Genomic DNA, 18,469 nt, shown 5'->3' on the forward strand with positions numbered 1-18,469 from the left:
AAGGAATTCATCATCACCGAGCCAGTGTTCCAGAAATGTTGGAAGGACTTCTTTAAGAAGAAAAAAACATGCATCAAAAACAGGAATAAAGAATGGTAACAACTACATTCCTATCAACAAGTACCTCAAATGGTAAAGAGTTAAGTGCTCCAACCAAAAGATAGAGTTGTTGCAGAAAAATCAGACTGGCAAGAAATCAAGCACCACTCAGAGAGTTGGAGAACTCAGGTTTATTATGCTGGTGGTCCCAGAAGAGCTAGCACTCTGAAGATCTGGGCCCCGAAATCAGGGGTAACCTTACTTTTATAGGACTTAACAAGCAAAGGGGATATATTTGTTATCTACACGGAATAAGCGAAGGGAAGGATGAGTCTTCAGTTGATCTCGAGGTCACCATGCCCTTCACCCTATGCAGCAGGCATGTCTACAGAAGCAGAACAAAGAGCTGATTTCAAGGTTAGCCATTTGAGTAAAAAATTCCTCTTCAGAGTGGCTGAAGGATAAGAAAACAAGATCCCTACATATGCTGCCTACAAAAGACTCACTTCAGATTAAAAGACACACACAGACTGAAAGGAAGGGGATGGAAAAAAGTATTGCCTTGATGGACCTAGTGGGTACTGAATTGAATGAAATGGGTCAGATAGAGAAAGACAAAAATCTCATAATTTTATGTAATGTGGACTCTAAAGAACAAAATCAACAACAACAACAACAACAACAACAACAACAACAAAAAGCAGAAATAAACTCATAGATAGAGAATATTTAAAGGGCTACTAGATGGGAGGGGGGTTGGAGGGGACCAAAAAAAGGCAAAGGAATTAAGAATTACAAATGGATAGTTGCAGAATAGACATGGAGATGTAGAGTGTGTAGCATGGGGAAGATAGTTAATAATGTTGTAATAAATATGTAAGGGGGAAGAGCAGTTTTAAATTTAATGGGTGATCACTTGGTGAGTTATGTGGATCTCTGATCAATATGCTATACAACTGAAAATGATATATTATTGTATGCCAACTAGAACTGGAAAAAAAAACTCATTGAATTGTACAGTGTTAATAAAAGTAACTAATTGTCTATTATAGTTCAATAAAGACAAAAAAATAGAGAAAAAAAAAAAAAAGAGCTTAGAACAGCACCCGGCATAAGAGAAGGACTAAGGAGAGAACCAGTAAGAAGCAGGCCTAAGAGAAAGCAAATGAAAACAAGGGGAACTGAAGAATGCAAATACTATACCTTTGTTTGTTTGGTTATTTGGTTTGTTTGTTTTGGAATTATCAGCAAGTTGAGAGAAAGGTCCTAAGTTTAAGCACAGCAGGATTCAAACAATCCAGATTAATCACTTCAATTCAGCTAGAGGCCTAGGACCAAAGAAGCAAAAATAAACCTTTGAAATATTAAATTAGCATCAGGACCACTGCTTTTCCAGATGGCACCTTTTCAAATTGGGGTGTGGAAGGGGAGCTCCTTCCCCAAAACATTTCCAAGTGATTTGCTAGGGAATTACTATAATAAATATCCAAGTGCTCAATGGCGTCAATGTGAAGGGAGTCCCCAGCATTGTGCAGTGTGCGTTATACGAAACCACACACATTAGGCTTCCACCCGTGACTGAAAGTTTGTTTTCTTGTCTCTATGTAATATGTTTCATATTCTTTATCATGATAAGTTTTAAATAAGAATAAGGAGAATGGCATAAGCCATGTTAATCCTTCCTCTTGTTGTGGTGGACTAGAACTTTTTAATCCTTATCTGATTTTAAAATAAATTTCTGAAATCCATTTCACGTGAGCTGTGACTACTTCAAAATGGAATTTGAAGAAAAGGAACTTAGTTCAAAAAGTTCAAGTTACTCAGGTAAAGAATGTTGAATATGATCTAACGTTGAAAAAACAATGTTAGTAACTCCATTTTAAAATAAACTTCTGGAGAGGTTTAACAACACCTTGAAAAGCTTTAAAAACATTTCTCCAACAATGGAGGGTCACAGAAGTATATGAAGTATATGACAGGGCTTGAAGCAATTTGGCTGAAACAAACACAAACTAAACTTCTGGCTTGGATAGGTTTTTTTCCCTCCCCCCAAATTATTTCCTTTCATCACAAAATAGAAAACCTCTTTGTTTCATGTATCCAGCTGAGTACCCATGGGCATTCATTCTGGTTTGGTCTCGGCTAAATGCAGAGAAACACAGTGGACCTGTTTCAAGTCTACACTGCAGAGTCGTCATGAATTCATCACTCTACTGTCACAAATGTCCTCCTACAGCGCTTTTCATTGCCTAGTGGTACTGAAAGAAAGGAGCCTGTATTGTTTATGAAATGGCTGTGAAACAGATATTCGATTCTTTTATTCCCTCTGAATCTATTATAAGCAAGGGAAGCAAAAGAAGGAGGAAGAAAGAAACAAAAAGAAAGGCAGTCACTTCAGTAGTGTCACAAAGAGCAAAAGGAAGAGGGGAGAAAGGAATAGAGGAAGAGAGTCGAAAAAGAAAAGAATGTGAAGGAAAAGAAGGAAATCTCAGCTCACCAGACGAATATAGGCATGACTTGGAGATCCTGTGGGCTTGGTTCCAGACCACTGCAATAAAGTGAGCACCACAGTAAAGCAAGTCGCAGTTTTTTTGGTGGCAGAGGGTCTTGCCGTCAGTTTGTAAAAAAACAACAACAACATCTGTGAAGTGTAATAAAACAAACCACCATAAAACAAGATATGCCTGTACCTGGAATACAAACAAACCCTAGTTTGGAGAAAACTTGTTTTTTTTATTTTTTATCTTACATGACAAATGTTTATACCTGTTAATCTGTGACCTCGGTTTACTATGGTATAAGCTCTATAATCATCTGAGACTTTCTTCCCTAAAGTTGTGCTATTTAGATTTTTATCAGAACCTCTTAAGTAATCAAAGTAAGTGGTATTAAAACTGTCTTGGAGAAACCAGAAATGTCGAGTCATCTCAGTCCAGGGCCTGGAATTGGATGAGCAAAACCAAACTTCCAAGACATAAAATAAGGAGGCACTCACTCTCAGGCGCCAGGCCCACACTCATGAGAACCTGACAGAGGGTGCCTCCTTAAATTTAGCACTAGGTGCCTCATTCGTACCCCTCCTCCCTCTCCCCCAACTCCCAAGACTAGTGCTCCTCCATCCTTGCAGAAAGCTCCTCCATCCTTGCAGAAAGCTCTTTCTCTTCCTTCCACCTAAAAGCCAGGCACTGTGGCTCCTTTTCCTTCGGAATCTCCACCTTATACCTCCATTCCTTCCCACACCACCCCAACCTCGACCAAGCTGCTTCTGTCCTTAGGAATCTGTGACTAGGTTTTAAACAGGCCACCAAGACTTTTTAGAGGTTAATGTGTAGTCCTAGGCCTCATTTCAAGGAAAAAACAATCGAAGAAATTTTCTTTGTTATGCTATGAAACTATGAAATCACATTTAGTGCCATCATGCCATGCAAATGATCCAAAAATCTATCCAAAACAGATTTTATCTAAAAATTAGATAAAATCTAACATGGGCCCCTCTAGTTAGTTGTTGATTGGATGACTTTATTACTAGATTCATGACCGAGGTTTTTCTAGAGGAAATTGTGGTATCACTGAGGCACCTGCTGGAGACTTGCTTCAATTCATAGCCATCCCATCTCCCCACTCAACTCTCTTCTTTCCTACAGACAATTGCACTATTAAGGAGAGGGGTGTATCGCATTCCTCGGGAGTGTTGAAATGCATGGCTTTTGCTGGAGATGGCCAAATGACTCTAGGAGGAACAAGATGAATTATGTCAAAGAAATAAGGCTCCAGTGACATCCTGCAGGCTTCAGTGGCATACATAGGCAGAGGTGTTTTCTGGTCAAAGGCTCTTTACGGCACCTGCCAAATCACCACCAGTTGCAGCTAGCACTTTCCCACTTACCCCAGAAGCAACCTCTGGACCCTGAACACAATTCTTCCTTTGATTCTTTTGGTAACGGAGTGACAGAAAAATGCTGTGACAATCAAAACTGCCCAGAAACGGCATATTAACTATTCAGAGTTTTAACTGACGTTTAATTGAGGAAACGTCGGCACGTATGCTCTCCATGGATTTTCTCATACAAATGAACTCTTAACGCTGTCCTTAAGATTTCACTTTTTCTCATTTAGAGTTCCTCTCTCAGGCAGAATTCCAGGATTCCAGAAGTGACTTCCACCTGGGATGAAGTAGGAATGAAGATGTGTCAGACATTTACACTGTCTCATTTAATTTCCAAACAAAGAAAACCCTGCAAACACACCCCAGCACCATCATTTTGCAAATGAAATAGATGCTCACAGAAGTTCAATGGCTTTCCCAAGGTCATATGGTTAGGAAACGGTGGAGTGGAATTGAAACCCAGGTCTAATTAGACCTCACACTTTTTGCCCTTCTTCACCTCTCTTCCCACTGTTTCCTCCCACAATGCAATGAGACCAATACTCTTCCTAAGAGCACTCGTGCTTGGTTTATTTGTAAGAGCTGGGTGTCAGCATTTCTTTTCTGAGCTCCAGTTATCAGAAACTAATGCTAAATAAATCTTCTGAAGCTGTCTCATGCAATTCCTTTAAATAATTATGAGAAAACTGAAGTGCAGCAATTAAATCACTGTGCCCCTAGTGAGTCATTGACTCAAGGCCAGAAGCAGGACCAGCGCTGACTTCAGGGCAGTGCATTGGCACCTTGTGGTGCTACCAAGATCGTGCAAGAAGAGACCCATGTCCTAAATGTGGGAAGCTGATTCTCTCAAGTCCCCAATTTTTCTGGGGTGAGGTCTGGAGTTGTGGTGAGGGACAGCACCCCCACATGTCACATGTTTGACTCCAAAGTTCAGTGTTTCTTTTCAGCTGAGCAATTCTAGTCATCAAAACCTATAGCAAAAAACAAACAAACAAACAAACAAAGAAAAACAGATATTAGAGTGAACAGGAAACAGAATCTTCAGCACTTTTCCAGGTCGATTCCTGTATCTTCTTCCAAAACTTCCTGATTCTCTCATCCTGGGGTAATTAACAGAGTTCTCTACAGTAGTATCAGATCAAATCACCACCACCACCACCCTCAGCTTCTTGTAACTTATTTTCCAACATGGCTTCTTGGTCTGAGTTGACTGCACACCCTCCAAGTGTGACTTACCTGCTCCCGGTTCTAGCACAACATTCATGCTACTCTGGCTCCTCCCTCCTGTGTCCTCTTTCCCCAGTTCCTCTAAGCCAGGGATTGAAATCATAAATGTCTTCAGAGGTTTGGAATGTAAGAGAAATGTGTGAAGTTCTGACTATACAACAATAGGGAATGGTGGGGAGTATAGCAAACTAAAAAGCACATACCCACCTAAATAAATACAAATTTAAAACAAAATTAAAGCATTCTACTGATCAAAGTACTTCTGCAGTTTGGATGCAGCCAGACATCAGTTTTCAACCCCTGTCTCAATTCTATTCCATAGACACTACTTTCTTCAAATCCTTGCCAAGTCAACTTTATTTCCCTAATATTTTCTTTGCTTATTATCACTCCTTTATAGCCCCTTAATTGCATGTAGAACTCGTATCATATTATCTGGCTTTTGTATTTCATATACCTTGAGGGCAAGATCAATTTACCTATGGTCCATATTTCAATTTCATACCAGCCCCTTCCTCAAATTTAGTTAACCAGAACCTTCAAGAATACGTAGTATATAGTGTGAAAATCTTATAAAAGGACCCTTATTTGGTATCCTGCTCGTAAGTGTGTAGATTTGTGTCATTGGCATTTTTAGAAACTCCCACCAATGGGGCAGGAGTTAAATTTTCTGCATTCCCCTAGTTCAGAAGCGAAGGGAAACATTCTGTTGTTTTGCACTAATACAAATAAACCATATGGCCCTCTGAATTACAGTAACTGTGACACCCAGCCAGATATGCCAGGACCACTTCTAGTTTTTCCCAAAAAGCAGTCAACACAGGAAGTGAACCTTGGCCCATGAGTCCTATCATCTGCTGTCCTCTAGTGGACAAAAGGGATACAGCGGACACTGTGGGCCAGAATCCAAGAGCTCCCTGAGGCCTAACTCCAGAAAAGTGTTAACAGCCACAGAAAAATTGTCCCTTCCTCTGCGATGTTGAATTGGTGGGATAATAATAAAAACTGGAAAAACTACAGAGAACTAAAGCTATGGTTTTCTGTTGTAAAAGGCAAAGTTTGTGTTGAAGTAGAATAAATAGGAGTCAATAATTCACTGGTGAGATACAAAGCAACCACCGAGGCTGGGAGGAAACCAGAATGTGGTCTTCACATCATGCAACAAACGCATAATTTAAAAACTAATAATAACTTTTGGTGGTGTTTTTCTTATAATATAAAAGTATATAAACTTTACAAGTTTTTCTCCATTTCACAAGTGTATGTTCATCTTAAGAAGTACAGATAAGCAACAAAATGAAATTGTCCAGAAACCACCTTCCATTAAAGGACCACCACTGGCAATACTGTGAATATATCAACCTAGGCATTATGGAATGCATGTGTAAACATAGGATTTTGTTCTAACCAACAGAAGATCACGTTTTGCATTCAGTTTCACAACCTGCTACTTCACCAAGATATTCTGAGGTCATGAGAGGGTGCACATGTTCTGAAGTCATTCCCTACCTGTGTGTTTCAATCACTCAAAATGCAGGTTTGTGACTGTGGTAGGAGAGGCTACTTTACCTGCATTTCTTGTCTGGGTCCCTTCTCATCTTACTCTTCCAGCCGGCTTAAGCAAGTGACCAATCATAGCATATCATTTTATTTTCCATATGGTATTTAAAATAATAAATCTGTGCCTATGGAAATTAACATTAATACTATCTAATATATTCATCATGGCGAGTTAATTGTATAAGATTTACTTCAGTACCATATTTAAATTGTGTGGATATGGCATTCTATTCTTGCTTTAAAAAATATACTTTTTGAATTATATCTATGTGAAAGATTTTTCCTTAAAATTATGGGAGATATTTCTCTAGAGAGAAAACGTCAAATGTAACCAATGCGCACTTCTCTTAGAAACAAAACATGATCACCATTTCTCCAGGCATGTGTAGTTTGTCCCCACGCAATAAACACAACAAGGAAAAGAACAGTATCTACTTAAGAGAGGGCCCTGATGGTAAGAATTAAAGACAGCATGACCAGATTTAATGTTAAAGCAAAACTAAAAACTCCAGGATGGTACTTAAGTGAGCATGATGGGAACGTATTGTTTCCTTATAATGATTTTAAATGGAAATTACAATTCAATCACAAATAAAAGTAAATTGTAGACAGTGAGGCGAACAAATCTGTTTCACTCGGATTCACGGTGATTATCAAATTAGCAGCTACTCATTCACCACTAACCATTTTCAGTCTTCTTGGTCTCTCTAACAGCCCTGAACTGCAACTTCATGATGATTGCAATGGTGGCAGCTCATCAGGGCTGTATTTTAGCTGTGCTTTTATCTTCCCTGTTTTTCTTTTTCATTGCTTGGCAAGGTAAAAGAGGGGCAAAAAGCATTTAAAGAGTGAGAACTTGTTCCTGAACCTGTTTTAAAAATTGTGCAACACCAGTTGAAGGGCTAACATCTGGCTCCAGGCTGCCTCCTGACTCATCTCCTAGTACTCTCTCCTCATCAACTCCACTCCAGCCACACTGGTCTCCTTGCAGTTCCTCCACACCAAGCATACCCCTGGCTCAGGGCCTTTGCATCTGCTTTCCCTCTGCATTCCCACCTACATCTACAAAGGCTACTGCTCCAGTTCATTAGAGTCTGAATTCAGATGTGCCCTCCTGGGAGAGATTGGTTTTCCCCAACTGAGCTTTAATAAAATAGCACCTTCTGTCACTCTCTGCTACCTCACTCTGCTTTGTTTTTGATTCCTAAAACACCTATCATTACCTGACCTACTTTGTGTTTCTTTATTGAATGAAACACTCGGAGAATTCTGATGGCGAAGGTTCAGCATGGGTCCAGAATTGCCTATGTTGAAAGGCGATTCTGATGCATACCCTGATTAAGAACCACTGGTTTAACAGACATTATAACTTTTAGAGTCAGATGGTCTGGATTAAAATTACAGCTTGTCAAGCATAGGGCGTTACAGCTGTAGGCCTAGTTAGAATCATAGTAGCAACAGTCACCCGTCTCGCAAGGTTGTGCGGAAGACAACAACCTCCTGAACTGGAAAGTGCTATATATATATTAGTTATTGCCCAATTTCTTCTCTGAAGATGAACTCACATTTTAGAGAAAAACAATTTTTAAACTAATAAAATCTATTTTTAATTAGAACCACAATCTCTGAATTGGACCGTTGCTTTCTTATAAACTCTAAATTGTATGTCTGTTTTTAACCCTGAAGGCAGTGCAAAAGAGAAACAAATAAAATTTGCCAATACTTGTACCAAATAAGTCTATATTCTGAAATACAAAATTGTTAGCAGCAATTTGCCTGCACTGCTCCCAGAAATGGTGTCAGTGAGGAGGCTGCCTCCCCCTACCATTCCCAACTCCATCCCATCCCAACCCCGCCCCAGCTGAGAGTCCCTAAACATTGCCCTTCAGCCATCTCCAGTCAGTATAAGTGGCTTTTCCTGGTGGCTGCGGACAGGTGACAGTGCGTGGAGATGATGGACAGGTGGAGCCAGAGAAAGCGGGCCGGAAAGACCGGGGAGACAGCACTTCAGGAAGCAGCAAGCGGAAATGGGGCATTTTGGAAACACTGGCTCTAATAACAGGATTGTCCAGTGTGATCTCCCAAGGGACGGGGTCCCGTGTCATAAAAAGCAATCGGTGAATTGAGAAGGCTCCATCCAACTCAGGCAGCCAGCTGCACCATGCAAGAGGTCTCCTAATAAAAGTGGCTCTGTGATAAGAATTAGTCCTCCACAGAGCTGATGTATGGTTCGTCGCCTTTTATGACAGAGTTCACCACGAAAGGACCTAAGAACATACAGATGGGGACACTGTTATTCATGTTTACGTAGCCAAGGAAATAAATATTTTATAGATAGACTTCTATTTTAACACCACAAGCAAGTTTAATTGGGTCAAGAGTGACACCTAGTGGACAATCTTTGCTAAACTCTACTTCTGTCCGTTCCCCAAATCAATTTCATTCTTGAAATTATTCCACAGTATAGCCAAGCTGTCATAAAGCCAACGTCTTTGAAAATTTCATCAAAAATCCTGTAACGTAAACCTCTGTAATAAAAACAGCAAAAGGGGACTGATAGAGTGAAACTATTTTTTAAAACATATACGTATATGAAGAAACTGATTTAAAAAAAAGACAAATCTTTGTCCCAGGTTTCTTTAGGGTGGCATAAAATTCTTCCATCATATGGAGAGAGAACAATTTGAATTTTTGAATTTATGAGTAGAACTTTTAGAATTGGAAGCAGGTGAAAAATGGTGGCTGCTGCCTCTGGAAACCATGCTGAGTGGCCTGGCCTAGGGCGATTGGACCCTCTGCCTTGTGGGATCCAGGAATCCACTCTCGCCCTGAATTGGTGAGGTTCTGCCATTCATATGTCCCAACTGTCTGGATGCCACCCTGGTATTCTGACCCCCAAATCAGGGCATATAACCTAACACACAGTCAGACTATAAAACTGAGCCATTGAACTAAGGACTGCCCAGGAAATTCAAGATACTCACTTGCTGTAACAACATATAGTATTGGCCCTGTTTGATTTTGATAAAGAATTCGTTCTGCTTTCTAATGTCCTCTAGGATAATATTTTGCTTTAAAAAAATTTTTCCCCCCCAGGAGGAGGATTTTACCAGCCCCTCAGTGAAGGTGCTATGCCTCTGGTGCTACCAGTATTCTATTACTCTTTCATCCTTGCTGGTGTGAGTGTAGCTTTCTGGTTTCCCCTCCTCACCCACACTCCTCTCAACTGCCTTCTCACAGGACCCTCACAGCGCCAACCCAGGGTTTCCATCCCAGAGTCATCCCACCCAGGGACTCCCTTCCAGCTGCCTCACAATGAAACTCACTGAGTAAACATCACTTTGCCATGAAACAGTTCCCACTCCAGCATCTTCTTTCCTAGAAACATGCACTTTACAACTCCCATGCCTCGTCTATATCACGCTGTTTGCCCTGGTAGCCCTGTTGAGTCTAATGGCCTAATTCACTCCTGTTTGTTTAATTGGTTAAATCAGATTAAAATATGTTTTTGGCTAGAATATAGTATGCTCGCTTGTGTGTATTTTTAATTTACACACATACCCCCAATGCTGAGACCCAGAGGCATGGTTTAAAAATTAAAGGTTTTCAAAGCCATGCTGATGATAGTCAACAACAGTTAATAGATTTCACAACCAGCAAATACTTAAAACAAGTTTAATTACCAAGAACTACTCATCTTCCAGGCCAAAGGAGGTGTCGCTCTCTTCTTCCAGGTTCCCAAAACTTGCTGGACCAGGATCACCAGGAAAGCATCATGAAAAGACACAGTCCTGGGCCCCATCCCAGATCTCTTGAACTAATATTTCCAGGTAGAGACCAGAAATTTCTGTTTTCCTTAAGTTCTCAGCCAGCCCTGCATATTTTCAATCTAATGCTTGAAGCACTGTTCTGAATTGCAGCTCAAACCTCACCTCTTTCAGAAAGGTCTGGCAAAGCAAATTCCTGCCACTATCTCCCACCCTGAAGCCATTAATATCATCTTGATTTTCACCATACCACCTGCACCACAATTTATGTAAGACATGTGCATCAATTGGCTTGCATTTTTACAAAAATGAAATGTTTTTCAAAAAATTATATCACTACTATGAAATCATGGCTTTGATATGTTTTTTCTAATATGCAATACAATAAGTATATACCATTAAATACTGTTTTTAAATACTTTTTCCTGTAACAATAACTATAGTTTGTGTACTGGTGGAGTATATGTACAATACTTGAGAAAACACTGGCAGAAGGAAATAATTTCTGATCCTACCTTTCTTTCCAAAGATGGCCCTAAGAGAAATTGTGATAGGATAATTTTGTATTGAGAAGCTCAGTTCTTGGAATTTGACTAGGAATCTGTACAACTTTTTATATTGGAAGCAAGCAAAACCAGTGACCACTCCCTATGGAAACCCTGCTGAGTGACCTGGCCTCAGGCAATTGGGTTGATTCTACCAAAAAAAAAAAAAAAAAAAAGGAGCGGGGGTGGGGGGGCGTCTCCATTCTTCACCCATCCCATCCTTCATTTAATCAATAATTGATTAAACCACTGGGGTGGGGCCTGGGTTTTGAGAAATTCTAATATGAAACCTAGATTTAAACCATTCTGCCATTTTCCTTTCAAAAGACATTTCTCCCCAATTAGGAACCTCCATTACCCTCTACTACTTCCATGGGACCCCCCTATGTTCATTAATAGATAGAGGATGAAAAAGTCACTCAGCTTATTAAAATATTCAGATCAGAGCCAAAAAGTTGATGCTTGGACTTCAGAATTCCAGAAAATACCAACCTCTAGGGCTGTCCTAAACTCACACTATACCATTATACCTGTATATTCCACTACAGAGGGCCCTGGTTTCTTCTTTCATTCTCTGTTTTTCCCTTTTATTAGTTAGAAATAAATGGCATACTTTTTTTCTTATTTTGAAAGTATTTATTCATTAAGAAATATCAAAGAGAGATGAAAAATGGCGTAGATAATAGAAGTTCTATTCACCCCTCTGGCAACCAAATCAAAGTTATGACAGAAATAAGGAGCAAACGGCAAGGAAAATCACCTGGGATATGGATGAACAAGTCATACAATTAGGAAGAAATCAAAGAAATCTCTCTGCAATAGCAGAAGGCAAGGATGTGAGGCTGCCCAGTCCCCAGCAGCTGAGTGGGACGGAGACTGTGGCAGCGGCAGCTACAGATGCCTCTTAAAGGGGCCATGTCTGTCAGTGGACTTTTGCAGTGATGGACCTGCTTGCTCTGAGCACCAGTGCCAGTTCAGCCAAGCAGAGACTTACAGCGGAGGGGAACACTGAGTTGTCGAAGTGAGGGCCAAGAAGAGACTCCCTCTGTACAGAAGTGTAGGCAGTGCCCATTGTTCCTCTGTTGAGCCATCCCACTGCCCAGGGTGTAGACTCAGGATCGCCTAGAGGAGACTTCATCAACCTGCATAACAGAGGTCACTCCACCCAAAGGATTCCCTGAAACTCTGCCTTCCCCAACTCGCAGCCCTACCCAAGCCACATCCAGATGTATCCTCGGGGAGTCAGGTGCTCCTTGATGTGCAGCACCTAGACTCACACTGGTAGCAGCTGGCCTTGGTTTATGATGAGGCCTTTTGAGGCAACTATAAGCACAGTATCTGTGGATTGCTCGCTTAATCTTAACAGGTAGCCCCAGATGGGCACAGGCTTGGGCTAAATTTGGCCTGCAATTGAACCACTCTCAGGACTTTGCCACTGGACACCTACTTCACAAATCCATATGAATAAGACCAGGAGACTTAAGAGCTTTGCTTAGTACAGAGAAACAGACACAGAAAGGCAGCCAAAATAGGAAGACAAAGAAGCAGAAACCATATGAGAGAACAGAACAGAGATCCAGATATAATGGAGTCAAGCAATCTAACAGATGCAGAGTTCAAAACGCTGATTATAAAGATGCTCAATGAGCTTATGAGAAGTGTAGATGAATTCAGTAAGAACCTCAACAAAGAGATAAAAAAAACATGAAAATGGAAATGGAAATTATAAAAGCAAACCAGTCAGAAATGAAGAACACATTATTTGAGATGAGAAGTATATTAAATGGAATAAACAAAGTGAATAAAGAAAACAATCAAATGACCTATATAGAGGATGGGAAACCCAAGAACACTCTATCAGAATGGAAAGAGAAAAGAAGCCAAGACTCTACTAATAATTTAAGGAGCCTAAGGACATTATTAAAGGTAAAAATGTCCATTTCATCGAAGTACCAGAAGGAAAACAAGAAGTTGAAGAGCTATTTGAAGAAATGATGATGGAAAACTTCCCTAACCTGATGAAGGAAATAGACATGCAACCCAGGAAGTTCAGAGAGTCCCCAAACTGAGGAACCCAAAGAGGCCCACACCAAGACACATCATAATTAAAATGCCAAAGGTTAGATACAGAGAGAAAAATCTTAAAAGCAGCAAGAGAAAAGCAGTTAGTCACCTATAAGGAAGCACCTATAAGATGGGCAGCTGATTTCTCAAAAGAAACTACGCAGGACAGAAGGGCTTGGTACAAAATGTTCAATGTGGTGAAAACCCAGGATCTACATTATACAGCAAAGCTATCATTTAGAGATGAAGGATAGATAAAGAGCTGCCCAGACAAAAAGAAGCTAAGGGAATTTATCATCACGAAGCGAGTATCATAGGAAATGTTGGAGGGACTTCTTTAAGAAGAAAAAACATGTATCAAAAACAGGAATGAAGAAGGGTAGCAACTATATTCCTATCAACAAGTACCTCAAATAGAAAAGAGTTAAGTGCTCCAATCAAAAGATAGAGTGGCTGAATGGATAAGAAAACAAGATCCCTACATATGCTGCCTACAAGAGACTCACTTCAGATTAAAAGACACACATAGACTAAAAGGAAGGAGATGGAAAAAGATATTTCCTTGATGGACCTAGAGGGTATTGTGCTGAATGAAATGGGTCGTATAGAGAAAGACAAGTATTGCCTGATTTCACATACATGTGGAACCTAAAGAACAATATCGACAACAACAAAAGCAGAAATAAACTCAGATACAGAGAATATTTAGAGGAATACTAGGTGGAAGAGGGTTGGGGAGAAAAAAAAAGAAGGCAAAAGGATTAAGAAGTAGAGTTGCAGAATAGACATGGAGATTTAGAGTGTGTAGCATGGGGAAGATGGTTAATAATGTAATAAATATGTAAGGGGAAGAGGGGTACTAGATTTAATGGGGCAATCACTTTGTGAGTTGTGTAGATCTCTGATCAATATGCTATACAACTGAAACTGGTATATTATAGTAAGTCAACTATAATTGGAAAAAAACTCATTGAATTGTACAATGTAAATACAAGCAACTAATTGTCTATTATATTTCAATAAAGATGAAAAAACAATTGGAAAATAAAGATAATATACATAAACATTTTAAAGATCCATAATACACCCACAGAGAGACAACCAGTTTTAACACTTCAGGATACATATTCAGAACCCTTTCTAGAACATACACCACAGATCGATGTGTGCTGAACTCACTGCTTTTAAAAAATAAAAGATGCTGTTACTCCCACTCCTGAACCCACTTCTTTGAACTTCTCAGCCTCAGTAGCTTAATACATTTCAGTTGCAGAGCTAGAAAGAGAAGCTAGGAGATGCCAGAAGGCTAATGCCTGGCTTGCCTAGAAGAAGGATGGTAGTGAGAGTAGAGGCCTGAACTAGGAGGGAAGAAGGTTCCCTAGGGAGGATACCCGTGGCAGCACCCCACCCCAGAGAGTGCTCGAGTAGTGGCCTGGCTTCTGGAGGAGGGCTGAACTGACAATCTTTGGCCTAATCCTGCAGCATGAGATGCTTATACCCAATGTGGCACAGAGGACATGAAGCCACCCTCTTCGAAAGGAGAATAAGCACCTCAGTAGCTCCCACAGGGACTTGAACAGTTGTAGCCCCTCTGCTGTTTGCTGCATACCATGTAAAGCTCAACTGAGATGGAATTTCTAGCCAGTTCTGGTGGGTGGAAGTCAAATTTATTTCATTTATTAGTATTAAAGCCCATTGACCAAAATCACAAGAAACACACTTGTGGGGCCTTAAAGGAAGAAAATTGGGAGGGGCTTCTCATAGGATTTGGGCTTTTTATGGATGCTTCTAAGGAGAAATTAATGCCACAGGGATCGAATCTGGATTGAATTCTATCAAAAAAGGACCATTTGATGCTGAATATCTTAATTTTTATCTTACAAAAAAAAAGTCCTACAGTGAATGAGAGTTATTATTAGTTTAAAAACAAAGAAAGTAGCAGTCACTTGTATTAGAGGAAGAGATTTAGTCATTTTTGTGGTTATAGAGTGGCTTTGTCCTTTATCTTGTTCCAAACATGGTCAGAGTGGCCTTGTCTGAGCACTGTTGATATTCTGTGGCTATTGTCAATGTTCACTTGGCAATATCAGGATCGACTGCTGGCGGTGCCATTTTTCACTTTCCTAAACAAAGGACTGGATCATCTCTTAGACCAAACGAATATCCATGATACATGCATGCACACATACATATACATATTACAAATACAGGATTATATTATACATACTGTTTGATAATCTACTTTACATAATGATAGGTCAACAACAGCTTCCCATGACGGTACTCATCTACGTCACTTTAAATGGGTGAGCGGTGTTCTCTCTGCACACAAGCCACACATATTGAACTAGTCCCCTATTGCTCCACACTTGGAATGTTTTTCTTTGGCGCATGCGTATGTGTGTGCTCATAATCAATGCTGTAATGAACATCTCTGTATCTAAGACTTTGTGTTATGTCCTTAGAATAAATTTCTCAAGGTGGGCTTGATAAATCAATGTAGGATCACAGTTCTAAGGCTTTTGGTAATATTGTCGAATTGTCTTTAAAAAGCTGTTACAATGTACACTCTCATCAAGCAGTACAAGAGGGTGATTTTAGCCATATCTCTCAGTATGCTTTGTAATTTTGCAATTATCCATTTTTATCAATTTCACATTTCTCAGATTTATCTACATTCACACGAGTTCAGATGGTCCCAATACATTAGTGTTAACAAGACTATCCCTTTAATTGATTCAGAGTAAGAGTTTTTATCACTAGTTAAATAAACAAATCAAAAGGAACATCCTATTGATAGTAAATCGGAACTGATCATAAACAAAAGACAGAATACTACAGTTAAGTTTTCTACTGTCGGAGAGAGTTCCTTGATCTATATCTCAGGCATATACTATTTTGTACTCAATGATAGCAATTCCCAACCTTTTTGGCACCAGGGACTAGTTCTCCTGTAAGAATCTAATGCCTGATGATCTGATGGAGCTGAGGTGGTGATGTTAGTGCTGGGGAGCAGCTGTAAACACAGATGAAGCTTCCCTGGCTCACTCGCTGCTCACCTCCTGCTGTGCGGCCTGGTTCTTAAAGGTATGGTCAGCGACCCAGGGTTTGGGGGCCCCTGCTTTATGATATTTCAATAAAACATTTGTTGACCATCTTTGTTTTTAACACTATCTGATTTTATTAGAAATCTTTTGGTTGCAAATGACAGAAAACTCAATTCTAAATGGTTTCAGGAAAAAAAAAAAAAGAAAGAAAGAAAAGTGGGGGTAGGGGTAAATTTAGTGACTCAAACTGAAAATCCTGAAAGACATTGTAGCCACAGGTGAAATTTGTCCTGAAATTAAAGACTGCCACCAGCACCCAACTCTGTTTAGCTGCCTTTGGACTGGCTTGATGCCTAAGCTCTCTGTGTTGGCCTCTGGCAGCTTCAGGCTTTGTCATAATAATCACAAGATGACTACAGGAAAATCAGAAGGAAGTCATCATCATGGATACTGGGCAGCAACAAATACCACTATTCCGAGTCTCGTAGAATTCTAGAGCTAGTAAGAAATTTAGAAATCATCTAATGATTTTCAAAAGTTTTTTGTTTTATTGTGTTCTGTTTTATTTTGCTACATCAAACAAGATATTTTGCTTTCTTCAAACAAGATTTTACAGTGAAGTCAAATACATAAAATAGAATAAAACTGAGCTGCTCGGGTTGAAACAGGAGTGGGGACCCCTAACCCCAACTACTTCGCCATCTTCTCTCCTTCCTTATCCTCCCTGAGGCACCTTCAAGAAGTACATTTCTAATCACTTTAAAGATGGGGAAAATGAATCTCAGAGCACATACGTGGCTTACTCCAGGGCACATAGCCCATGAGTGACAGAACCAATGAACTATGGTGCCCTCACCCTGTCCCCTCAGCCTTAGAGTTTTCCATACCTGTTTGTTTCTCACTGCCATTTTTAGTGTTTTACTTCCATCCTTGATTTACTCCTACAAAAAAAAGTTAAATGGTAAACAGACTGAAAGGCTCAATTGTCCTCCAGCCATAGTAGATCACCAGGACCAGCTCAGGACCAAGCAGGTTCAGAGCTACATTCAGCCTCTATGTTCCTTTAAGTCCATTTGAAGTTTTTATTTCAAATCAGCAAGATAATGTTAAAATCAGTGTTTCTGAGGATGTAACCTATGGACTTTGTGGATACTTCAAGATCCTCTTAAGGATTCGTGAGTTTGGAAGATATTTTTGGGCAACGTGCAGTATGAGCCATAGAGGTAAAGTGAACAAAAACTGAAATCCTAAAGATAGCTGTCCTATGAGAAAGGTTATCAGTCCTGCTTTAAAGGATAGGAACATTTTCTTCAGTGCACAATTGAGAGTTAAAACAATATGGAGAGAGATGACCAAATTTATGCAAATGCCAGATGAATCCTAAGTGATTAAAAATAAAATACTTTGAATAAATTAGATAAATAAAAATTAAATAATGAACAACTATGTCTGGTGAGAAGTATATGCAGATATCACCAATATGTTTTACCTGAATTTATAGCCAAGAGATGGATATGGGGGACTAATGTAGCTCACCAATATATTATCTCTTTCTCCAATCCCTCATGTCTTTCTCCCAGTTTTAATTAAAGCTTTTGTTATTTAGAAGGTTCAGAGCATAGGGAAAAAATCGGAAAACTGCATTAATATATTTTCCAAATAAAACAAAAGGTTTTGAGTCACTGGGACACTAAGAAATACTCAGAGCTACATATATACAAGATCATGGATTAGAGTCAATGTGGAAATGTCACAAGAGACAAGAGAGAGGCAAGCTTCCCTTTGTGAAGAATGCTTTGGGGAGGATCTCATTAAATATAACTCTCCCTTTAAAGGGGGGGAAACCATTTCTATCAAATCTATGATTTCTAGCAAAATCTACACATAACCCCTTTCATTATTCATTGGTATTTTGTAATTAAAAGCAATATTTATTTAGTTGAAGCTAGAGATGTAGTATCTCTCTAAATGTTCAAATCGTAAGAGAGAATATTTTCTTTCCCTGAACATAGAAAAAAATAAGAGAAAACTTAGGTATATTTTTATGTATCTGTTTCGGGTCTAAAATCACTTTGTGGGATTAGTAACATAGATCTATATTAAAGCTATCGTGATTTGTTCCTAGACTCTCGAGGGCTAATGCACAGAGAGATGCACCCATTAGGAGGAATAATGCTGGTCAGGGAGGCATTCATATCTTTACCTCTGAGTTTGACTAACCAAAAAAGTTAATTCACACACACACCTCCCCCCAACCATGTACTTTATTGATCACACCTCAGTTACTTGTCACCTGGTGTTATAATTTTTCTGTTTATTCATCCATCTTTTCTA

At 39.6% G+C, this 18,469-nt stretch overlaps 1 long non-coding RNA gene across 1 annotated transcript in view; it reads right to left on the reverse strand.

Annotated features, from left to right (window-relative positions):
- Positions 1 to 1,154: 1,154 nt before the first annotated feature.
- LOC107513416 overlaps positions 1,155 to 18,469 on the reverse strand; it is a 46,387-nt gene continuing 29,072 nt past the window's right edge. The window contains exons 4-8 of the long non-coding RNA XR_001597535.2: positions 17,023 to 17,076; positions 4,708 to 4,896; positions 3,926 to 4,202; positions 2,537 to 2,680; positions 1,155 to 1,367 (exon numbers count right to left, since the gene is read on the reverse strand). This is a non-coding gene — a long non-coding RNA (uncharacterized LOC107513416). The remainder of the gene's footprint in view (positions 1,368 to 2,536; positions 2,681 to 3,925; positions 4,203 to 4,707; positions 4,897 to 17,022; positions 17,077 to 18,469) is intronic.

Source organism: Rousettus aegyptiacus, unplaced genomic scaffold, assembly GCF_014176215.1.
Source record: "Rousettus aegyptiacus isolate mRouAeg1 unplaced genomic scaffold, mRouAeg1.p scaffold_m13_p_4, whole genome shotgun sequence".
In the NCBI taxonomy this organism is placed as follows: Eukaryota; Metazoa; Chordata; class Mammalia; order Chiroptera; family Pteropodidae; genus Rousettus; species Rousettus aegyptiacus.